Source organism: Tenrec ecaudatus, chromosome 5 (genome assembly GCF_050624435.1).
Source record: "Tenrec ecaudatus isolate mTenEca1 chromosome 5, mTenEca1.hap1, whole genome shotgun sequence".
Lineage (NCBI taxonomy): Eukaryota > Metazoa > Chordata > Mammalia > Afrosoricida > Tenrecidae > Tenrec > Tenrec ecaudatus.
In genome coordinates, this window is record NC_134534.1 from 151,454,764 (window position 1) to 151,480,319 (window position 25,556).

Here is a 25,556-nt window from a genome sequence, read left to right on the forward strand (position 1 = left end):
GCCGGGGGCCAGAGTGCCTCGCGCCTGGCTGGTCGCCGAGAGCGCACTGAGCCCCGGGGATGGCGGTGGGGAGGCCGCCCAGCGAGCGTAGCGCAGAGCCCTGGCGGCGCCCCGGGCCCCCTCTTCCAAAAACCCGAGTTCACGATCGAGCTTACCGCCCACTTTGGCCTGGCCCTGTCAGCCAGCAGAAGCCTCAGTGTCCCCACGTGAAGGTTGAGCCCAGCAACACCTGGGACATGGTAAGGTACCTGAGGAGTCCCAAGGCCAGCCTCCTGTATGTCTCCAGCCCTGCAAGCTTTGGGCTCCATCCACGAAGCCCTTCTGCTTCCCCACGGCGACTGTAGGTCCTTGAACCTCCAGCTTTGGGTCCCTCCAGGTTTGCCCTTTTCCCACATCAACTCTCCATGCACCCAGCCAAGTCCTTTGATCTCTCCGAGCTCATCTCCCTCCTGTATCCACAGGGTAGGCCCAGGTAATGGCATGACAAGGATCCCCAGGATGCACCCAGGGCCTGGCAGTCAGCACTTTACCTGCCATAGCTCTGTGCCACGTCTCCATTCAGCCCACCAGTCTGAGCATTATAGAAGCCATACCTGAGCCTGCCTCCTTGTCCTTCCTCCAGGCCAGAACTCGAAAACCCAGATAAGGCAATTCTAGGCTCTACCAGATCCGTGCAAACATCCTGGCCCAAGAACACCCCCAGGAAAAAGGGCCCTGTGGATCTGGGCTCTGCCACGGCACCCCCAAGGCCTCCTGTAGTACCATGCCAGTCCCCAAAGTCCATGAGCTCCAGGGAGTCTTCTCTTTCGATCCCAGGCTCTCTTTGCCTCTTCCAGGGAGCTTCATGGGAAAAATGGAACGGAAAGAGAATGGAATTTTTCCATAAACTTTGTCTTATGTCTCTCGTCTATCTCTGTGACTCAGCTCTCTGTATCTCTTGGTGTCTTTGTCCTCTCTCTCTCACTTGCTCACTCAGGGGGTGGAGGGGGGGGCAGTGTGAGGTGTGTGTGTGTGTGTGTGTGTGTGTGTGTGTGTGTGACATCTTCTCAACCCTGTTTCTCTCTCTGTCTCCATCTCTATTTTAATCTCCTTCTATCTCTTTGGCTCACCCTTGTGAACTCTGCCGCTCTGCCTAAGTCTTTCTCCCAGTCTCTGGGTTTCCCTCTCAATCCTAGGGAAGTATGCTCCAGGATCTGAGGCCCCGCTCAACCACCCCTCATCCCTGCCCTGTAAAACAGACCCAATGTGTAAATGCATCACATCTGGGCAACAGTCGCAGGCCCACAATGTGTCCTGCCCCCACCCCAGGGATCCCCGTATAGGCTGCAGGGAGGCAAAACCACTAAAACCAAAGGCACAGAGAAGGGGCATGGCCTGCTGGGGAGGTGGAGTGTCCAGGCCCCCGCAGGACCCAGCACACAAGAGCCAGGAGGGGTTGTAGCAGACAGAGCCAAGAGGAAGGCCCTGCGCCCAGCCTTCCCCCACCACCACCACCACCCACCACCATTTTTTCCAACCCTGGGCAGATAGATTCCTTCCTCAGAGCCTTAGCACCTGCTGTCCCCTCTGCCTGGAACACCCTTGCCCTGGCTGGCCCTGACATATGGGCTGAAATGTCATCAACATGCCCCGACACCCTAAGAAAAGTAACGGACCACCCAGTCACTCGCTGACCTGTTAACGCCGGAATTTTCTTCAACTCTTCCCACTGGCTAACTGTGTTGCTCATTTATAAATGAATCCTGGTAGAATCGCTTGATTATTAAAGCTCAAGTAGTCGTGTTGATTTCCTCAGCCGTGAAATGGATACAGTGACACTTCTCTGAGAGTTGTTGAAAAGACTAAGAGAATTGAAATATGGTAGCACTCTGAACAGGGGCTGGCGAGTGGGCAAGTTTTCAAATCCATCCTAAGTCCAAGAACAAAGTGACCCAGAGCACTGGAAAGTGTCAGGCACGGGCCACGCACTCACGGGGCAACTCTGGGAGGCTCACTGCCCCGGTAAGATGGCTTTCCTCCACAAGAGCCCCATCTCAGAACTGAGAGGCCATGAGCCAAGAGCCGGCCGCTCCCTGCCGCCCACGAGAAAGCTGAGTGCTGAGAGGCCTTCCGGAGATAAAGCAGAGGCACTTCCCAACCCTCTGTTATCTGAGCTAGAGATGCCCCCGAGGTGGCTGTCCTGGAAGGAGGGAGCCCGGCCAAGGCTGTAATCACCCACCAGGAATTTGGGTCCCAAGCATCACACGTCAGGAATTTGGGACTCGGGTCCTGGCCAAGGTACAGCTGGAAGAAATGTCAGGCTGATAAGGCCCTGCCAGAAGGGGCAGAGCAGGCAGCAGTGCAGTCTGCACCGATGACAATCTCATCACCTGCCTTTGCACCAAGGCTCACCTGCCCTCCTGGACAGCCGGCAGAGGGGAAAAGGCCGCCTGAGCTGGCGGCCTGTGGGCCCTTTGATGGCGGCCTTGGGGAGGCCAACATGCTACTCTTCAACCTCTGGACCTCGGTACTGGCATCTGAGAAGCAAGAGACACCACAGGAAGAACCACCACGCAACATGGGTGTGGGATTTGGAGAATGGTCTCTGCGGCCATACTGCCTTGGTCTAAAGCCATAACCTTCCTGTCTGCCCTTCCACAGGTGGAATCGCCTTGCTTGCCTTAGTGACCCAGCCTATAAAATCGCTCCTGCTTCATAGGTTGGTTTTGCACTTAAGATGCTTAGAGCAGCGTCTGACACATTGTAAAAAGCAGTTGCCATTGAATCAACTCTGTTTCATGATGGAGTCTCTGTTCCACAGATCTCCGGAGCTGTGATCCTTCCAGAGTGGATCACAGGCCTTCTTTCTGAGCCGCCTACCTCTCCAGGCAGATTCCAACCCCGGTCTTTTGGCTGGCAGCAAGCACTTGGCCATTTGTGACCCTCAGCGACTATCACGTCGTAAACCTGCCAGGAGACCTTTGCTATTGTTATGACTCAGCACAAACAGTCCAAACCGACAGCTATTTGGAGGAGAAAGGGGATTTGTCATGACCACGTTATGTCCAGGAAACAAGCTGGGAACCATGTGGGGCAGCGACAGCGGCCCAATACCCCTCCCTGATGGGCCAGGATGCGCCACCACCAGACCTGCTGTGGCTGAGGAAGCACTGGGGCTGCACTGGGCCTGCTCTGTCCCATCCCGTCTCCCAGGCAGATTTGCTGAAGCCTCCTCTGCTGGTGAGAGCGAAATCTGTCGGCCCCCAGCTACAAACTGAGCCCAAACCGCACTCATTGCCATCAGGGCAATTCTGACTCTTAGCCACCCTGTAGGACAGCAAAGACCTGCTCCTCAGGGCTTCACAGACTGAAGCTCATCACAGGAGTAGATCGCCTCACCTTTTTCCAGCAGAGCAGCTGGTGGATTTAAACCGCTGGCCTTTCTGTTAACAGCTAATGTTTCACCAGGTCTCCTTCCAGCTACAAAAGAGGCCCGTACAGGGAGGGAACTGGCTTCCCCCATTCGGGGCAAATCCCACGATTTGGAATATGGGGTCAGAGTCACGAGTGATAGGCAGCGCCTTTCAGACAGGCTCCTGCTTTACCCCGAGGTGGCATTTACCTGCAGAAACCTAGGCAGCCCCACCCTAGCCCTGAGCTAGAGAACAAAGCTTCTCAAACTTGGCAGCATATTTGAATCGTCTGGGGGGTGATTTTCAGACACCGATGTTTAGACTGTAATCCAGAACAATTGTATCTGAATCTCCAGAGGGAGAGGCAGGGTCAGTGTTTTGCCTCAATCTTCAACTGGTTCGGAGGTGCTGCCAAGTTCGAAAGACACGCATAGTGGGCCTTGCTGTGGACGCCTTCCCCCCCTCTCCCAGCCCTCCCCCCCACCCCCCACCCTGTCTTCTAGCGCACATGCCAGTGCCTGTGGTTCCCTACCGCAATAGCTCTGCGCTACACAGGTCTCTCCCCCTCATTAGTCTTCCAAAGAATGAGTCATATCCTCAGTGTCCAGCCCCTGGGCTTGTGGGGTAGCCAAGGGGAGCTTCTGGCAGGCAGCCTGAGCAGAGATAGGACATATGGGCACATTGTCAATCCTTGGGGTCAGGCTCAGGTTCTCTGGTCTGGACTCTGCCCGCCTCTCCAGCTCCTTCATCCTTACTCGGACGTCCCAACGTGCTGCTCTTCAACCAAATGAGAAGCCGAGCGGTGATTGCCTCTCAGACACTTTCCCCTCCTCCTGAATGTGGGTCCATGCACCCAGGTCCTCTGCCCCTATGCTGCTGCTAGTCCTGGGAGAACGCAGGGATAGAACATTGAGAGGGTGCTGGGACCTAAGTTCCTTTAGATGACCTTTCCAGCCATGCTCGTCCGATACCAGCCACATGAATGGCCAGGACCGTGCAAATCAGCTGCGTAAATGTCTCGCAGGGATTGGATTGTTCAGTGTATGGATAAGGTGACGTGGCCGACCGAGGGGATTGGTCGGTTTGGGTCATCTTGCTGGACTTAGAACAGTGACTCTGTTCTGAGAGGTTGAAGGGGACCTGGCTGCCACCAACATGAAGAGTCTGCAGCAGAGTGAATTATTTGGGTCTGGGTCCCTGCACTGAGGACCTCCTAGAACCAGAGGAAAGAGAGGATCCCGAAGCTGATAAGAGACAGAGGTGGTGACCCTACCCAGCCGCTAGAGAAGGGCTGGCTGCCTTCGGGCAGGTGGCTGACCGGCTGAGTTAAAAGAGCTGTAACAATCGCTTGTGCAGTGCATGAGAGCCTGGGTGTGTCCCTTAAAGGGCTGTATGTCTCTCCTCTTTCTGGGCAGTGGGGACCCAGGTAGTATCCTAGCAAGAGAGCCCCACAAGCTGGGTAGCATGGCAGGAGCTGGCAGCAAAGGCTTTGTAGGACCCAGTGACAGAGTTTGGGGAGAACCTGTTTAGAAGCCTTCCATCTGGCAGCAAGGCCCAGTGAGATGCGGAAGAGCCAAAGCCTCAGGAATCTCACGGGCCCCCTGAGCAGCATGGTGGTAGCCAGAGGCAGTGGTGGCATGAATACAGCATCCCACCTGGACCATGGTGCACCTGCCCAGCAACATAAGAGTGGCCATGGGGAAACAATTTTACCTTTTATTGTTTAATGTTTGCTTTCTACACCTAACAATAATGGCTTTCACTTTGCCAGCACTGTATAATATCGTGTGTCCAGTTCCATCACAGAGAAACATGGCACCATAGACTGGTGCCGTCTCAAGGTTGCCTGGAAGTGAGGGCACAGCCAATCTGTATGTGCAATACAGATAGACTGGCATGTACATACAGCTGAACACATGGCCAGCTGCCTGGTAAAAACTAACCTGTGGGAAACTAACACAGAAGGAAATATGACAAGGACTAGATTCCCTAACTTATGACAGAGGGAATCTGGAGAGTTGGTATTCCACGGTACGAAAGCCTCCACTTTGGTAAATTAGAGGTAAAATCCAAGTACATTATCCTGCTTTAAGTCTCATTCCCACAGATTCTCCCCTAACAGCTATGCACATGGTTGATTTTTATCTCCCTAGAGAAGCAGACATCTTTTTGCTATCTCCTTCCAGTCCCGCCTTGGACCTTCCCCCAGTGCAGGTATTCCGTTTCCTCACCTGTGAGCTCAGGGACCTTAATATAGATACCACCCACCTTGTGACCCGTGTCACTACTGAATATGCATGTCTTGTGGCTACCTATAAATGTCCCAAGATAGTAAAGGCTCTCTCTCTCTCTTTTTCCAGTTCCACGTGGATCTTCAAGAGGCACTGAGGTGAGCATGCTACCATAACATGTGTCTGACTCCTTTATTTTATTCTCTCTCCTATCTTTCCTATTCTCTATGACTTTACATTAATCTTTATATATTTTAACCATGCGATTGCGCTCACTGACCTTCGGTTGTTGGAGGCTGGCTTCCTCTGACGCTAAAGTTCCCAGGAAGAATTTTTGCTGAGGGGCCATGGAGTTTATGTTATTGGTGGTGGAATAATTAGGAAAAGGGTATCAATCATGGTCATACAGCATAAAGAGTATAATCAAAGGCACTGAATGCCACAGGTAGAAGTTGTTGAGATGGAGAATGTTTGGTTGTGTATATTTTTTGCCACAATTAAAAATTCACAATTACATAAATAACAAGGAGGGCAAGGAAAAAGGAAATGTTCTACAATGGGTTGCAGTCAGGATCATCCAGCTCTTCTTGATACGATTGCATTATTGAATCGTACGATATGCGGATAAAGTACTAAAAGAACTATTTTTTAAAATCTCCCTAGCCGCTGGGTGAGCCTGTGAAAGTTTCATGCTATAGGACAGGAGCAAAAGTAGTCTGGGCGACTCTGGGCCCACGCTTTCCCCTCCCCCTGCTTGCTGGATGAAATGAGGGCCCAGTGGTGGGACTGGAGCTGAGCAGCCATCTCGTATTACAAGACAGAAGACAATTTCTAGCAGAAAGAGCCCCTGGTCGTCGTGAAGCCACTCTCTTCACGTGAAAATCAAACGACCTTCTTAAGGCCGGAATTCCCATAAGTCTTTGGGGAGTGTCTCTGTGTTTGAGCAAGCGACTATACACCTGCTAACCATTGCTCCCGCTTCCATGTTTCGCTCCAAGGCTTCTGCTAAGAAGTCACGTGGGCAGTGCTCCAGTATTCCACAGGAGCTCATGTTTGCAGCTCTCCCAGCGGACAGGCTTATGCAGTCTACCTCTGTGGTCTCTGCCCACCCATTCCTCCACGCCCGGTACCAGCCCCTTGAGTCTCCTCTGCAGAGCCTCTTTCTCCCTTAGATTATTCTGAAGGACCTGGTCCTCTTCTCCTAGGCGAGCTCTTAACCAGTCCTGGCCCACTAGGGTGCTCTGTCCTCACCATCCTGATTGGCTCCGGCCAGGGCACACAGCTCAAGTAAGGAACATTCTTTACTTAAGGCAGACCAGGGCTGGATTAAGGTCCTGGGTTTGGTTAGACCACAGGATTTGTGCTCATCCACTAATTGAAAACTTGAAAGAAACAGCCTAGTGATTTGCTTCTAAAAAGATTATAGCCAAGAAACCCCTTCAGAATATGTATGTAGATGTACACATGTATAGGTATATATACGCATGTATGCAGATGTAAGTATATGCGCCTGCGCTCCTACGTGACTTTATGTGCGTATATTCTTATTCATATACAGTTTAAAGCATGTAGGGGACGCAGTGGCCAAGACTTCTTCTTCAAAACGTCACTGCCATCAAGCTCCTTCTGACTCTTAGTGGCCCTAAAGGACAGGGTAGAACTGCCTCTGTGAGTTTCCGAGACTGTCGCTCTTTACACAAGTAAAACCCTTCATCTTTCTCTCACATAACTGAATACCTTGAAAGCGTGAATCGCTGGGTTTAAATGTGGACACTAGTAAGCTGTGACAGACATCTCAGTCAACTGACCTAGTATAGTTCGGAAAGCTAGTCAGATCTGGGACCTTCAACGCTCGAGACTAGCTGTCCACTATTACAACTATTGGTCTCCACCCAGCTGGAGCAAAGGAGAAAGAATGAAACCAAACACTCAGAAAGAAACAAATCCACAAGACAGATGGTCTGCCCAAACCTGATCCGTCCTGGGACCCAAAGAACTAGATGGTAGCCAACTGCCAGCACCACCGTCCTCATCAAGGCTACCATCCGTGGGCCTTGCAGAACGGGAGAAGAATCTGGAACAGAACTCCAAATGCCTATGAAAAAAGCCAGACCGACTTGACTGGTTGAGATTGGAGGACTCACCCAGACCACTGCGGAGATACCCGTCAGACCTCAACCACAGACTAACTCCTGATGTCACCTTATAGCTAAATAACAAATCACCTCAAAAAATCATGGGCATCACTTCTAAGTACTAGGCGATTTTAAAAACCATCCATATACGACCAGATGGTCTGCAATGACCATAAAACAAAGATGAGACTGTCAGGAGCCAGGGGGCTAGACTGCATGGAAACAGAACAATGAGAAGGTTCCCACGTTGTGAAGAATGAAGCAAATGTTACTGAGCAACATGTGGGGACGTTGTAGAATGAGAACCTCAACTGCTGTGTAAGCCTTTGCCAAAAACACAGTGAAGTATTTACAGCGAAAAGCAAATCCTGCTGGAGAGTTCTATCTAGTCTCTTGTACGTGAGACCATCACGAGCCAGGGTCTACTCAAAACAGTGCAGGAAAGCTGGGCTGAGGGGAGAGAGGGGCCAGGTGGCATAATGTACTGTAAGTGCCTGATGACAGCTTTTCCGGTCCTTGAGTTAATGCATTCCCTTGGGGGAGTGGAGGGGGTGGCTTCAGCCGCTTTGACTTAAGAGTTTTATGACTTGCAACCAAGAGTCTTGACCACCAGGATTTGTCTGGTGAGGCAGCACTGCCAACCAAAGCGTGGCACCTGGTCTGCCCAGGTGCCTTTTGTGGCCTGGGGTCAGCCATTGGAGGTTGTGGGAAACTGGGGACCTGGAAGCAAGGATATGTGACCTGCTCCTAGCACTCAGGACCACAGGGCGTGGCACGCCAGCCCTGGCGAGGGCACGCCTCCACGGTCCGAGCTATGGAATGTGCCCAATGCACAGATTCCAGGAAGGGTTCCACATCTACCTTCCATAGAGCTGCCTCCTCCAGACCCGGCTCCTCTGGCACAGGACGGTTAACAGATGCGGAGAGCATCCGGCTCCTTTGTCTTATTCTTTAGGAGTGATTCACACCTCTTGTCTCCTGCATGCCTGGCGTTCCCTTTGAAGCACTCCCCTGAGGGCTCAGGATGTCCTGAACACAGTGCCCACTGAAGTGTGTGTGTGTGTGTGTTCACGAGAGGCTCGTAGGCCTCTCTCCTCTAAAACGCTGTTGTTGAAGCAACTAGGGAATCCTCTCTTCTCTGGATAATGGAGAGGGGTCCCCTGCACGCCACTGTCTCTCTTCTTTATTTTCTTCCGTAATTGCGCTGGCCTTCAACTGTGGGGCTGGACCTCAAGGGAGTCAGCTTTTTGTGCTAGTCAGATTCTCTCTAAGGGTGGTTTGCCTTAAATAAGGAGAACCCATTTAAACTGAAAATACGCTCACCTTTATTAGCTACATACTGCACATCAAGTATTATCACAGGCCCCTTACAATGATTCATTTCACTTAGTCCTCCAAGCGACCTTGAAGGGCGGGACAGTATTGCCCCATTTTACAGATAAAGAAACGCGGTCTCACTGGCATAGCAAGGATTTCGGTCTGGAGTGATCTGATCCAGAGTCTGCGCACTTTTCTTTGAGACGGGGCACACTGTAGTGAGGCATTATATGACAGGGTAGGGTTACTGGGTTAGTCTGGGTAGACTAGAGAAACAAATTCATAGACACGTGTGTAAGAATGAGCTTTATATAAAACAGTAATGGTACATTAAGAAAACATCCCATCCCAGTCCAGTTCAAGTCCATAAATCCAGTATTAGCCCATATGTCTGATACCAATATATAAAGTCCTCTTCAGACTCACAAAACACATGCAATGGTGCTGAATGCAGGAAGATCACAGGCCAGTGGGTGGAAAGACTTGTGGATCCAGTTACGTTGTGAGCATCTCAGTGCTGGCAGAGGTCTCCATGTGGTTTCTCCAGCTCAGGGCACTAGAGTACCTCCATGTGCCTTGTCATCTGCAATGTCTCCCAGGGAGTGAGCAGAGCCATGAGCGTTGGAAGGAGACCCAGGTCAGAAAATAGTCCAGAGATGGTCCCAGTATGTCTCTTGCCACCCAGAGCCACTGTTTCTTTATTTGTGGCATGGAAGAATCTGGTTTTGATTTTAAGAAATAAATTGGAAAATACATATCATGAAACATTCAATACCACAAAAATCTACCTTTCCAAGATAAACTCTTTTCAGTTGTATTTAGTCTATATGTATATATGAGGGGCTACCCAAGATAAAATGGAAAAAATACTCCACTGGGCAGAAATTTCATAGTATGCATTCTTCCTGCTAGGTGAGCATTCAGCAACATGCTCTGAGTTAGTGCACCCAGTGGCGTCACCTGGGAAGGTTCTCTGTGCTCCCAGTGAATTTTTTCATAAACCTCGTGTGTGTGTGTGTGTGTGTGTGGCAGATTTAAGAGAATAGTGTGTGGCTATGTAATTTTGTTTCCTGCTCAGGAAAAATGCTGCAGAAATTGTTGTGATGTTGAACACAGTTTACAAGGACAGCACTATGGGGAAAATTCAAGTGTATGGGTGGTTTTCTCATTCAAAGGGGGGGAGGAAATGTCGATTGATGACAAACATCGTTCTGGACATCCATCAACTTCCCGAACAGACGAAAATGTCAACTTGCAGTGCATTTGGAGTCTGTGCCACCAGGTCAGGATCTTTTCTATTTAGAGGTTCTGAAAAGATTGTGGGGCAGTGAGCCACAAAAAAGACCTGATTTGTGGCAGATGGGGGACTGGTTTTGCCACCATGACAGTGCACCTGTTCACACAGCCATCTCAGTGCGCCAGTTTTGGCAAAAAAACATCTCTCTTGCCCCAAGCACCTTACTCACCTGACCTCTCTCTACGTGACTTCTTTTTGTTTCCTTGAATGAAGAGGGACATGAAAGGACAGCAACTTGACAACATAGAAGAGGTGAAGCAAAAAACGAGGGAGGTGCCGTCAGCCACCCAAACAGATGAGTTTGAAAAACGTTTCCAAGAACGCAATCGCAGGTTAGACAGATGCATGAAGTATGATGGAGAGTAGTTTGAAAGTGATAGGTTGTTTTATTCTTTAAATATTTGATTACATAGCTTGGAGGGAAATTCCATTTGGGGCTTTTTTTGGTATCCCCTCGTATGTATGGACAAACAATCTCCTCAATGCTGACCAAAAGGTTGGAGGTTTAATCCCACCCAAAGGCAGAAGGCTGACTAGAGGCAAGGACAGTGAGGCTTCGCCTCCCGTGTCTTGGGCTTGTTGTCGGGCGAGGGCAGTCCCTGGAGAAGGACCCCATGCTTGGTCACTCGCAGGGCGCAGGAAGAGAGGAAGACCCTCAGCAAGAGGGACCGACACAGTGGCCACGTCCACAGCTGAAACCTAAGAACAATGGCCAGGGAGCCGCAGGACTGAGCAGGGCCCCATTCTGGGACACACAGGGTCCTAGGAGTCTGAGCCGATGAGACAGCTCCTGACAACAGAGATGCCCCAGAAGAAACGCCTGGTGAGCCGCCATCGCAAAGCCGATAGCACACAGCTCGGCTCTGGCACGAACGAGGTCTCCATGAGTCAGAGTCACCTTGGTGGCCGCTGGTTTTATTTATGACCGCAATTTCCAATGAACTTTTTAATGCTTTTTAAAATGGTATAGATTGTGCTCATTTTTCCACATCCATAGATAAATATCAACATAATACTTGTCAGCAGTTATATACAATTCCACTGTCTGCTATAACCATATTTTATGTATCAAATTCTCTGTTGATTTTTTCCCCAAATTATCTTTTTCTTATTTTTACCTTGAATAGTTAGAGCATATTCTTTCATTTATAAGCCTGAAGAAGCCACATACTATCCTTGGGTTAAAGTTAGTACTACCAACAGTTACTTAATCAGAATCTAATTTTAATAGCAAAGTGAGTGTATTCTAAGGGAAATCTTTATTTAGTTTTTGACACATAGTACATATGTCATACATATTCACATAGCATAAAGTTCAATGGCTTAAACATTCCAAGAAGTCATCACCACAATCAATTTTAGAACATCTTCCACATACTCAATATTATTAGCTCGTCATTTCCCCCAGCCTCTTCCACTGTAACCCTACTAATCAAGAACTATTAATCAAGTTACTGTCTCTTTATATATAGATATCCTACTTCTCATATAGAGAAAATATACATAAAATATTTACGTAAATAACAATAAGGAAAAAAACCTCAGTTGAAAAGATACCAGAGAATAATAAAAACTATCACACATTTAAAATGGGTCAAATGGTAAGGTGTTAAATTTTAGCCTAACTGCATCTTCATTAGTCTGCTCCTCAATGCATCCTGTCTGAGAGTAAGGCATTCCTGTCCCTTTTCAATGGCTAAAGGGAATTCACCAGAGGCTTAATCCAAGTAAGGACCCTGGAAATGGGTTTGGGACTTTCAATGGCCATCCACAGCACTCTGAAAACTGGGTGCTCAGAATTTAAGCTCCAATACCATTCCCTCCTCTGCTCTTGGATTTTGTTATTCACAATCCTTGGTTTACACAGGCTGGTGTGCTTCTTCCTTGTGATCTTGGCTGTCACTTTACTTAGACGCCTGCTTGTTTTAAGACCCCAGTTAATATTCGTTCTGATAGCCGGACACCATCTGATTTCTTCACTATAGCACTCAGTCTTCAGTGATCATTTCATAAGGGCAAGGATCGAGGAGATACAAGTCATACAACTAATTATTCTTAGATTGGTGTATAGAAGCTCAAAATCCATTCATTTATCTAGAGTTATACATGTCCCTGGTCCACTTTAGAGACATGGAAAATCTATTGATAGAACCATTAATTTAGCCAATGTTATAAAATTAGATACTTTTTAGAAAAAGGAATATGTATATATGTATAGGACAGATTTCCACACCAAAATCTAAGGATTATTGACCCAAACAGATAAAAATCTCAAGTGACAGGACATTATTTAAACAAATTATGAGGGCTGAAGATAAGACGGAACTTTCCATAATGCTCCTCCACAAAGGCAGAGCCATACCTGATAGACCAACACATGGGTCCCATGGAAGTAATACTAGGTGTTTGTTCTAATGGCGGTTGCCCCACATGGTTTGCCCACCAAGAGACGTAGAACCATCTTCTCAAAGACCGATTTGCCCTACCTGCCAACTCTGTACTTGAATTTCCATTAAAGTTTACTGAGCAACCTTGTAGGAGCATCTGTAGAAGAGTGTCACATGATAGGAACTGGTCAATCTTCTTCTCCCCCAACCTGAGACACTAGTCCCAGCTGAGCTGCGCCTCCTCCATTGAAGCGGCTGATGTGTGGATCATGGGCCTTAGGCAGACACACCACTTGGCTGTTTGGGAGACCAGATTTGAAGATTACGGGACCTCAGAACAGATGCCTGCGTTTGTGTTGGTGTTTATCTTAATCGTAGTGGACTTGGACAATATTTGTCTTTGTGTGGTCGATGAACTGCCCTCAGCATAATGGCTTCCTGGTCCAACCATGTCAGGGTAGTTTCATAGAGGTGTTTCATGGTTTCATCACTGTTTTTTTAAGGATGTATAATATTCCACCTGTTTGGACCAGAGGTTTTTTTTTTTAATCCATTCATCTACTGATGGGCATTTGGGCTGTTCCGAGATTCTTGCTATTGTGAATTGTGCTGTGATGAGCATGGGAGAGCATGTATCTGTCCGTGTTGCGTCTCTTGCTTCTTTGGGGGATATACCCAGCAGTGGTACTGCTGGGTCCTGTTGGATTTCTATTCCCAGCTGTTTCGGGTAGTGCCCTATCACTTTACACAATGGCTGTACATGTGTGCAAGCCTACCAGCAATGTATAAGAATTCCAATCTTTCCAGCAGTAAGTAAGAATTCCAATCTCTCCACACTCTCTCCAGCATTTGTGGTTTTCTGTTTTATTTGGGGCGATGAACACAGGTGATAGCTCATCTTTGTTTTGATTGGCATCTTCTGGATGACTAGTGGTCTGGAACATTTTTCACATGTTTTTTAGTCATGAGTGTCATCTGATGAACTGTTTGTTGATGCCTTTTGCCCACTTTTAATGTGGATTGTTTGTTTCTTCTTACTGAGGTGGTGCAGAACGCTATAGAGTGTAGTAAGGAATCCCTTGACCAGTGTGTCATTGCTAAATATGTTTTCCTAGTCCATGAGCTTGCTCCTTACTCTTTTAATGAAGTCTTCTGATACACGATACACCTCAATGCCTTATTTTTATAGGTTCAGTCATTTGTCTTCTGTGGGTGCTTCCTTCACTATATTTGGTAGTTTGTGTAGGCCCTGCAATAGGGCCCTTAAGTTTTTCCCAACGTTCTCATTAACGATCCTTACAATTCTGGGGTTTACATCCAAGTCTCTGATCTGTCTTGAGTTCATTTTTCTACAGGAGGAGAGAGATGGGTCCTGTTTGATACTTCTGCAGATGGAATCCAATTTTTACAGCTCCATTTGTTGAAGAAGTTGTCTCTTTCCCATTTCATATTTGTTGACAATTAGTTGTCGGTGGATTCATTTATTTGTAGGTTTTCCATTCTGCTCTACTGGTCTATGTATCCATGATTAGGTCCAAACTATTTGGACGACTGTGGCTGTGTAAGATGTTTGGAGGTCAGGTGGGTGAGACCTCCTGCTTTGTTCTTCTTTTGAAGGAGTTCTTTGCTTCTCCTAGAGCTCTTCCTTCTCCAGATGAAGTTGGCAGTTAGCTTTCCCACTTATTTAAAGAATGCAGTTGGGATTTGGATCAGAATTGTGTTTCATTTATAGATTGCTTTGGGTAGTGACATGTTCACAGTATTAAGTCTTCCTATCCATAAGCACAAGATAGCCTTCCATTTGTGTAGCTCTCTTGCGGTTCCTTGTAACAGGTGTTCTATAGTTTTCATTATACGGGTCTTTTATTCTTCAGGTAGGGTTATTCCTGAGTAGCTCATCTGACGTGTGGCTGTGGTATTGTTTCCTGGGTATCTTTTCCAGAGCTTTCGTCACTGGTATTCAGGAATGCAATTGATTTCTGCTTGTTGGTAATATATCCTGCTACTTTAACAAATCCCTTCATCTTTTTCCAACAGTCTTTTTTCTTTTCAAAACCATTTTATTGGGAGGTAATACAGATATCGTCATTCCATAATTCAATCACATCAAGCAGTATTATACAATTGCTACCACTATCGGTTTCAGAACATTCTTTTCTTCTTGAACTTCAGGACATTGGCTCCCTTTTACCCTCCCGCTGCCACAATGTGCCCTCCAGAAACTATTATTCTACTTGCTGTCCCTGTAGGTTCATCAGTCCTGGGTTTCAAATACTGAAAAACAGACCAGCATTTAATAAAAATTCAAGAGGGTCACCGCCAATGACCAAAAAAACATCTAAGATAAAGCTCAATATGAACAACAACAACAAATAAAAATAGAAAGAAATTGTTTAAAACAAATCAGGCCTAATGTGCATCAGAGGACTGTGGGGTGAGGGCTGTGGAGTTAGAATGCACGAAGGAGGAACAGCCCTGAGACGCAGCAAGCCATCTCTCTGCACAGTGGCTCCCGGCACACGGGTGAGGCACCATGGCCCTGAGAACTACACGCTCTGGAAGCTTCCACAGTCCTCTGTGTGCACTAGCCCCCCGCTAACGCCTGCTGCCTCATCCTCGTTAGCGCAATTTCATAACCTTATAATAAGGTGACCAGACGTCCCAAATTCTAACAATTTGCCGCATCCCGCAGCGTTTTTAAAAAGTCCCACTTTTTTGAAAGAATGCACGGCAGGCAGGGTATATGGTTTTCGGTTTTCGGCTGCCATGTAGCTATTTCGGCAAGATATGAGTTTTATCACTGGTGTCCCGCTTTACCAATGTGAAAATCTGGTCACCTTACAAGGATAACGTTTAGAACAAGGAAGTAGGCGCGGTAACATTTGATTGGCTTGTGCGCCTTATATAAACTGTGGAAAGACAACAATAAAATAGATCTGCGCCATCAGAGCCAGGACTCCGGAGCCTGTGTGCGCATGCGTCGGTTGGTGACTGTTTCCCCCACTCCCCTGCGCCCGGACCTGTTCCCACAAGAGGAGGGATCAGATGACAAGGCAGGTTTATCATTTCCATCTTCTATAGTCTCCTCTCCAATGCACTTGGTAACCAGTTTCTTCCCAACCCCTATTCTGAATAGAGGAAAATCACCGGAGGATTTAGTTACTATGTAGATCCCACCAATGTATCTTGGGCGCCCACTGTCACCCAGTCTTCTGCAAACCAGAGTCTCACAATTTAGGCTCTGATGGTATTTCCTCTTTAGCTTTCTTTGGATTATAGGATTTACAGTCCTTTGGTCATTGATGTTGATGTGCTTCCATGGAAGTAAGCCTTTAGGGCCCCCCAGATGCTATTTTATCTGAGAGTTGGGCACTACCTAATTTCTTCACCACACTTTGCTATAACACCCATCTCTTCTGTGTTCCCTTCCTGGGCGCGAGGATTGCCCAGGGCCATGATATAAGAACTAATTATTCTTAAACTGGAGTTTGGATTATCCATTCCTGGAGCTATGCTTTATTTAATCTGCTGTTGGCTCCCTTCCCAAACCTCCTTGTTAATTTGTGGGAGAGAGTCTTGTCGATCATCCCCTATAGCTACTACCACAGGCATAAAGATCTTCCATTAATATTGTCTTTGATTATCCCCGGGTACTAACTTTCTAAAGCACTGTTGAGAGAGGGATATGGAGTTAGCCGTGTAGGCTGTCACAGTAACAGAATTATCCACTTGTACAGAATCAATCCTTCCGTTGCTGGGTGTTATTTACACAAGCAGTGGGAGTTGGTTGTCAGGGAAATTTTTCAATAATAATCACGGCCAATGTCAGTCTCAGGTCAGCCAGAAAAATATAAATCTTAATACAGCATATCGGGCACTGATGTAGCAAGACCAGGATTGCCTGACTACCAACACTTCCACAATCTTGAGCTTCCTCAGACACCATGTATTTGCCGACTTATGTCCTCAGGTTACAAGTGTGTCTGAGCTAAAGTCCAGTTCACCCCGTGGATTTTTCACATTGAATCTCATGGATGCCTCCTCTGGAGCACGCGTGTGCCCTAAAGATCCAGGACTCAATGCCCCAGGGTCCCACAGCACCTGGCCTGGGTCCCCAGGATGCACCCAGCAGCCCAGGTCAGTGTGACCCATTCAGTGCATAGCACCTGGGACAATTCCCCTTGTCGACAGCATCCCCTCACCCTCCCTTAACTGTGTGGTCCCAATTGAAATGAGGATCCCTCTGGACAAGTGATCTTCAAGATACATACCTAGAGAGGATGGTGTGCAGTTCACTGGCACCAATCAGGCTCTCTGCTGGGCTGTCTGGCCACACTGGTCAGCAGACTGGATGCCCTGAAAGTCTGTGAGTTCATACAGTATTTGCCCTTTTTGTGAATGATTAAGTTGACTTAGGATAATGTCTTCCAGACCCTTCCATGTCATGAAGGGTTTCATGGATGTTATTTAGGGATGCATAGTATTCCATTGTGTGTACATACCAGAGTGGTGTTTTGTTTTTTTAATCCAATCTTCTAATGGGAATTTAGGCTCTTTCCAACTTTTTGCAATTGTGAACTGTGCTACAATGAACATGGGGGACCAGATGTCTATTCGTGATCTATTTCTTATTTCTTTCGGGGAGATGCCCATAATGATATTGCTGGGACATACGCTATTTGTATTGCCATCTGTTCTAGGAATCACATCTCACTTGCCACAGTGGCTGCATGGATTTACAAGCCCACCAGCAGTAAATAAGAGTTCCAGACTCTCCACATTTGTTGTTCTCAGGTTTTAAAACTTGGGCTATGGTTGTGGGTGATAGATGGTATCTCATGACGTTTTGACTGGCATTTCCCGGATGGCTAGTGAATGAGAGCATTTCCTCGCGTGGTCATTAGTCATTTCAGCCTCATCCTTTGTGAATCGTCTGTGCAGGTCCTTTGCCCACCTTCTCATCTCGCAGTCTTTTTTTGCAGAGCCTTTGAGATTTTCTGCATGTTGAATCATGTTACGGTTTCCTGAAGAAGAGAGCCACTTCTCCTTTGCCAAATTGTATTCCCTTGATGTTTGTCTCTTTGTTTGGCTTGTGTGCTGTTCTGGCTAAGGCTTCCTGAATTATGTTAAATAAGACTGTCGCTGGAGGGCATCCTTGTCGGGGTCTCATTCTCAGGGGAAGTTTTTTTAGCTTTTCCTCAGTAAGCATGATGTTGGCCATTGGTTTTTCATATATGACCTTTATTGTGTTGAGGAATTTACCTTCTAATCCTATTTTATTGGGTGGGTTTTTTAAAAATCAGAAATGGGTGTTGGATTGTCAAATGCCTTTTCTGCTTCAATTGATAGAATCGTGTGAGTCTTATTCTGTTTCTGTAGTGGATCTCCACATCGATTGTGTTTTTAATGGTGAACCATCCCTACATCCCTGCATCCCTGCATCCCTGCTATGAATCCCACTTGGTCATGGTGAGTTATTATTTTTTTTTGACATGTGGCCAGCCACATTCTATTGGCCAGATTTTTGTTGAGAATTTTTATGTCTATGTTCATGAGGTAGATTAATCTGGAGCTTTCTGTCTTTGTGGGGTCTTCATTTGGTTTTGGAATCAGAGTTATGCTTGCTTCTTAGAATGAGTTTGGGAGTTTGCTGTCTCCTTATATATTCTGGAATAGTCTATGTGGAATTGGTGTTAGCTCTTCCCTGAATCCTTGGTAGAATTCTCTTGTGATGCCATCTGTTCCTGGACTTTCCTTGGCTGGGGTCAAGTTTTCTTTTCTTTTTTTTCAAGTTTTCTTATGATGATAAAATATTTGAGGAATATCCTTGACTCTGTACTTGTGAGTGCTTGCCCCTCTCTGAGAACTTCAAGGTCAAAGAATGTACACGTGTTTAAACATGCATTTAATGTGCACAATAGACTCTGTTATATACAAAGAGTGTCCTATCTGTAGTGATATATATATAACTTGTAAAAATCTACTCCCAACAGCAAAAGTTCTGGCATTATTCCGTCACAGGCATTAAATTGTGTCCTCCCAGGTTGTGTGCTGTAAATCCAAACTCAAAGCCCGTGGTTATAATCTCGTTTGGGAATGGGTTGCCTTTGCTTACATGAAGGAGGCACAATTGGTGTACGATGGATCCTGAGTCCTCCTTAAAGACGTAAAAAAGATGAAACCAGTGGATGGAGACAAGGGAAAGTTAGAGGCCAAGCCGCATGAAGAATATCCCCCAGGACATCTCATAACCTTATGTGCAGACATCTGGAAGGAGACTATTGGTTTCTCCTTGTCTGATGGAGTAAAGAAGAGTTTAAAAAAAATCAAAGACTCAGAGAAAGAATTGGTTCAAGAGTACTGGACCTCATGGATGCTGGCCTCCATGACTCTGAGACTGGAACTAGCCATGGCTGCCACAACCTGTCTCTCTGCTCAGCGTCACAATAGCACATCGTAGAGAGGGAGAAAACATAAAGAGCAAAATTCAAAATCTGCCTTACTAATCAGAGAGTCTGAGGGACCCTAAAGACTATGACCTTCAGCCATCCTTCAAGCCTGTAACTCAGCCCATCCCTAGGGATCAATGTTCAGCCAAACAGCAGACAGCCCTAGGAAGCGGCGCTAGCACCGGAGAGGCATGTTCTCTTCGGCAAGGGCTCCCACAACCTTCCCACAAACAGCTCAGAAGACAGTGAGGGGCAGGAAAGAAGTGCTAGTGAGTGTTTTGCAACAATGTCACAAAATAAGTAAAAATTATTGAATGGAAAACAAATTGTCAACGTTCACCCAAATTTTAAAAAATGGCCCAGCATCGAAACTCAAAAGAGACAAGGACTTTCCCACAGAGCTGAGAGAGAGAGAGAGAGAATTCTCCTATAGCCAAGATTAATTTAGACTTCTGGCCTCCTGAACTGTGAGAAAAGAAATGTTGGTTTGTCACAGACACCCGGTGGTGGTGTTTCTGTAGTCGCAGCACTAGCATTTGGTACCGAGAGAGTCCAGCGCTACTCGAGCGTATCTCAGCTGTGGAAGTGGCTTTGGAACCGGGTAATGAGTAGAGGCTGGCCGAATTCTAAGGAGTCTCATCATCAAAGCCTCTCCTGAAGGATTTTATAGGGAAAACACTGGAGGCCTCAGGAAGTATCCAGAGCAAATGAAAGTACAAAGTCGCCACACCAAAGAGAATTGATCAAGGGGCCGGCTGAAAGGATGCAGAACTAACGAGGCAGGCATGTTCTGCAGACCTTCCACAACAAAGACTGGAGAAATCTACTGCAGTCGACACAGACGATAGTCCTGGGACCTGCAGCTTCTCGGGAAAGGAGAGAAAAATGGATTGCATACTGAGCAGAAGGAGGAACTGAACAAAGTGGTGAGCGAGGAGACAGGAGGTGAATTGGGGGCTAGCCCGATGTGGCCCAGCGAGCATGAACTTTTGCACACAACTTTCCATCCAGACAGAAGACTGGCGCTGGGACTGGTGACGAGAACATAATGACATTTGTTTTTCTTGTTGTTGTTAACCTGCTTGTTTTATTTTGTTCTATTTTTTATTATTTGTTTGTGGGCTTTCAGAAAAAAAACAAACTCTTGTTTTTTCCCCTGTCCCACCCAACAGAAGGCAACAATTGTGTCCATACAGCGTGATCATATCTTTACCTCCTACAGCCACTAAAACTGGGCAGGGCCACTACCCACTCTTGTACCACTCGATCCGGAATAGACCGTCTGAAGCATGTGCCAAAGAAGTCCACAGCTGTGTTACATGCATAGCAAACAGAAAACTATGCAACATTCATATTCTCCAATATAACCATAGGTGGTGATTGAGTAAGGTCTCTTCTTTCTCCTTTCTGCCTGCCCCCCTTTTAAAATACTTATTTATTGATCATTTTTATTAGGGGGCTCTTGCAAATATTATGACAATCCATCATTCAATTGTATTAAACATACTTGTACATATGTTACCACCAACATTTACCAAACATTTTCTTTCTACTTTACCCCTTGGTATCAGTTCCTCTTTTTTCCCCTCCCTCCCCCACTCTTCCACCCTTGTGAATCCTTCATCAAATATATATTTTTGTTGTTATTGCCCCTTTATGGTTTTTTATTTTTTTTACATTTTATTAGGGGCTCATACAACTCTTATCACAATCCATACATATACATACATCAATTGTATAAAGCATCCGTACATTCTTTGCCCTAATCATTTTCAAACATTTGCTCTTCACTTAAGCCCTTTGCATCAGGTCCTCTTTTTTTTCTCCCCTCCCTTTCTACTCCCCCCCTCCCTCATATGCCCTTGGTAATTTATACATCGTTATTTTGTCATATCTTGCCCTATCCGGAGTCTCCCTTCCCCCCTTCTCTGCCGTCCGTCTCCCAGGGAGGAGGTCACATGTGGATCCTTGTAATCGGTTCCCCTTTCCAACCCACTCACCCTCTACTCTCCCAGTATCGCCTCTCATACCCCTGGTCCTGAAGGTATCATACACCCTGGATTCCCTGTGCCTCCAGCTCCCATATGCACCAGTGTACAACCTCTGCCCTATCCAGTCCTGCAAGGTAGAATTCGGATCATGGTAGTTGGGGGGAGGAAGCATCCAGGATCTGGGGGAAATCTGTTTTCTTCATCGGTACTACATCGCACCCTGACTGACCCATCTCCTCTCCTAACCCTCTCTGTCAGGGGATCTCCAGTGGCCGACAAATGGGCTTTGGGTCTCCACTCTGCACTTCCCCCTTCATTCACTATGGTATATATATATATATATATATATATATATATATATATATATATATATATATATATATATATATATTTGCATGATGCCTTATACCTGGTCCCTTTGGCACCTCGTGATCGCACAGGCTAGTGTGCTTCTTCCATGTGGGCTTTTTTGCTTCTGGGCTAGATGGCCGCTTGTTCACCTTCAAGCCTTTAAGACCCCAGACACTATCTCTTTTGATAGCCGGGCACCATCAGCTTTCTTCACCACATTTACTTGTTTACCCGCTTTGGCTTCAGCAGTTGTGTTGGGAGGGTGAGCATCATAGAGTGCCAATTTAATAAAAGAAAGTATTCATGCATTGAGGGAGTGTTTGAGTAGAGGCCCAAGGTCCTTCCGCCACCTTAATACTAAACCTATAAATATAGACACATAGATCTATTTCCCTATCCTCATTTATGTATTTGCATGTACATATCTTTGTCTAGACTTCTATAAATGCCCTTTGACTCTTAGCTCTTTCCTCCATCTCCCTTGACTTTCCTCCTGCCCTACTACCATGCTCCATCTCCACCTGGGTTACAGCTATACCTCTTCTTTACGTAACCTTACCCTTGATCATTCCCTACCAGGCCTGCCACTCCCACTTCACCACCAATTTGGATCCCAGGTTGTTCCCTTGTCCCTGGGTTTGTTAACACCACTTCCTTATCCCCCCACCTCCCTCTATCCCAAGTACCCCTGGAACTGTCGGTCCCATTGTTTTTCCTCCAGATAGTTCATCCAGCCTGTCTTATTTAGACAAACCTGTGGAGACAATAAAATGCACGAAAACAAGACAGAGGAAAACAAAGCAACAGTATACAACCAGACAACAAAACAACAATAACAAACCACTGACAAAGAACAAAACAAAACACATCAAGAAAGAAAAGCTTGTAGTTAGTTCAAGGATCATTTGTTGGCCCTTAGGAGTGTTTTCCAGTCCAGTCTGTTGGGGCACCACGCCCTGGCCCCAAAGTCCACTTTCAGCATTCCCTGGGAACCTTGCCACTCCATTCCCTTGCTGTTCTGCTGCACTCCCCCAGTGCTTTGCCTTGGTGTGTTGGGATCAGGTCAGGTGCAATTCCCATACTGTGTCTCCGGTGCAATCCCCTGCATCGCCATTAGTCACTGAGGGGCATCATTTCTCATAGTAGGGCCAGCCATGTTGTTCTCTCTGTGGACTGGCTGCTCTACTCAGGAACATCATCCTCACGGCCTGGTGGGCCAGGCTGTGCTCCACTCTCTCCTCCTGCCCCTTCATCTGCTCCCGTGTGCTCTGATCAGATATGTCCATCTCCCGGAGTTGCAGAGTCAATGTCGTCCTTTGGAACAAATTCTTCTCGGGGGAGGGGCTCCCCTTTTTGTTTTGTGAGTTCTGTTATCCATCTTTTGTAGCATTTGGTGAAGTCAACTACCCCCATACAACTCAGCCTCCTTCCCACCCTTGCTTCACAATATCGCCTGCAGAGAGCAGTCAATATGAACCCACACAAAATTAGAGAAAAATAAATAGGCACAAACAAGTGAACAACACCCAAATCCAAAGTACTTTTCTGAAGATCAAAAGGCTCTGGGATTGCCAGGGAAAAAAAAGAATTCAAAAGAAAGTGTTCAGATACTTCCAATGGATGGAGAAATAGAGAGAGTTAAAGAAGATCAACAAAAATAGAAATGAAGAAAATGAATATGAAGCTAACAAAACTAGCCAACACTTGAAAAGAGCAAAGTAACAGAATCAAGGCCATGGAAAACCAGATTCATGAGCTTGTAGACAAACCCCTTCATTACAACCTATGACAGGAGCAATCTACCAAAAGAGCAGAGGAGTGTGAAGAAAGCCTAAGAATTCTGTGCCACTATCAAGGGAACCAACTTGTGTGCCATTGAGATTCTGGAGCGGAAGAAACAAAAATCCACAGAGAATGTAGTACAAGAAACCATGTAAGAAAGTGTCCCCAGCAGCGTAAAAGAGGAGAAAATACTGGTTCAAGAAGATAAGAGAACTCCAAATATGATCGAACCCCAAAGAAAATCACCGCAATGTATCATAGTCCGATTTGCAACATTAAAGACAAGGAGAAAATCCCTGAGATCAGCTAAGGTAAAAGGAAGAGTCACGCACAAAGGGAAACCCATAAGAATAGGTTTGGGTCCCGCCCTGGGGGACGGGCAACAGAAAAGTGGGTGAAGGGAGACATTGGTCAGTGTAAGACATGAAAAAATAATAATTTATAAATTATCAAGGGTTCATGAAGGAGGGAGTGTGGGGGAAGGAGGGGAAAGATGAGGAGCTGATACCAAGAGCTCAAGTAGAAAGAAAATGTTTTGAAAATGATGATGGCAACATATGTATAAATGTGCTTGACATAATGGATGGATGGATGGATTGTGATAAGAGCTGTATAAGCCCCCAATAAAATTATTTTTTTAAAAAGAATACATTTGGATTTCTCCACATAAAGCAAGTAGGAAGACAGCAGAGCGACATATATAAAACCTAGAAAGAAAGAGGGAAAAACCCTACCAACCAGGAATCTTATACTCGGAAAAATTATCCCTCATATATGAGGGAGAAATAGGGAATTTTCAGGCGTGGAGCAATGAAAGGAATTGGTAAAACCACAGCAGCATTACAAAAAGTCCTAAGGGAAGTCCTTCGGACAGAGAATCAATGACAGCTGTCGACAAGCGTGAGCGCAACATCCAAGGCCAAGGCCACACTACCCAGCGAACAGCACATGTAAACCCATATTCAAAAGGAAACAAAATTAGCAGATTGAAAATCTGGAGACAGAGCCATCAGTCCTCACTGGCAGTTAAATACTGGGTGCCCCGAATCTTTTGGTGTTGTTGTAGTCGCTAGGTGCCACGGGGTCCGTTCTGACCCACAGTGACACCATCCAAGTGCGACAAAGTGAAACATTGCCCGGTCCTGTGCCATCCTGACAAATGTTCCTGTGCCAGAACCCTGCCTTCAGATGGGGAAATTGAGGCTCAGGAGAGAGGGGCTTAGATCCAAATTCAGGTACTTTCCGCCCCACCAGGGAAATTTATTACGGAGTCTCCCAAGCCTTTGTCCCAGGCTCACCTCCAGCAGCGTTTGTTTCTTGGTCCAACTTTGAGACCTTTGAACCCTCTAAGCCAAAGAAATGCCACAGGGGGCAGAGCCAGGAGCCCCCTTCCTGGGCGGGAGGAGCTTGTGTTCTCTTGCATGGGTGAGATGACAGCTGTACTCCTGGACAACTCTGCCCAAGAGAAAGTCCTCCTCCTCACACACAGAAGGGACTCCATTCTTGGGGTCTGGCCTTGCCCTCTGGTCTCCCGACCCGTAGGCTTCTCTGCAGTCAGGGCATTGGAAGCTGACCTACCCCAGCGCCTTCAGGCTCCTCTGGGCAGCTCAGCCTGCCCCTCTCCTAGGCAGGACGGAGCCAAAGACTGAGAATGGGAGAGAAGTTTCACCTTCCATAATCTGATCTTTTGACTTCAGGTAATATGAGCGAAGCTCTAGGGGTGACTCTGGCACAGGGGTTATGGTTAAGTGCTTGGCTGCTAACAGAAAGGTTGGTAGTTCAAAACCATCAGGTGCTTTGTGGGGAAAAGAGGTTTACAGCCTTGGGAGCCCTGTTTGGCAGTTCTGCTCTGTCTTATAAAATCACACAGGGAGTTGGCCTTTGACTTGATAGCAGTGGGCTTGGGGTTTTTATGCTGTTATTGTTATATCAAAGTGTTATAACAACACACACCGGCTGCCTCCTTGATCTCCCAGACTCCCAGCTGACCATTCAGAGTACTTGACTCCATGCTAACCCAACTGGACCTAAGAGCCTGGGACAGGCCTGCCCATCTGTCCTGTGCATCTTCACTGAGTGCCCTTTGCTTTCCTTCCAGCTCGTCTAGCCCTCCCTGCATTCTACACTGCCTCTTCTTCCTTTTACCTCCTCGTCAAGACCCTGAGAAGACAGCGGACACGAAGTCACACTTTCCGAAGCTCTCCAGCAAAGAAGAGCCAGCAAG

General features: G+C 46.7%; 1 long non-coding RNA gene across 1 annotated transcript; it reads left to right on the forward strand.

Annotated features, from left to right (window-relative positions):
* The first annotated feature begins 128 nt into the window (after positions 1 to 128).
* Positions 129 to 25,556, forward strand: LOC142448322 (uncharacterized). Its single transcript, XR_012784517.1, has 3 exons — positions 129 to 239; positions 5,753 to 5,781; positions 25,431 to 25,556. It is a non-coding gene; the product is annotated as an uncharacterized LOC142448322 (long non-coding RNA).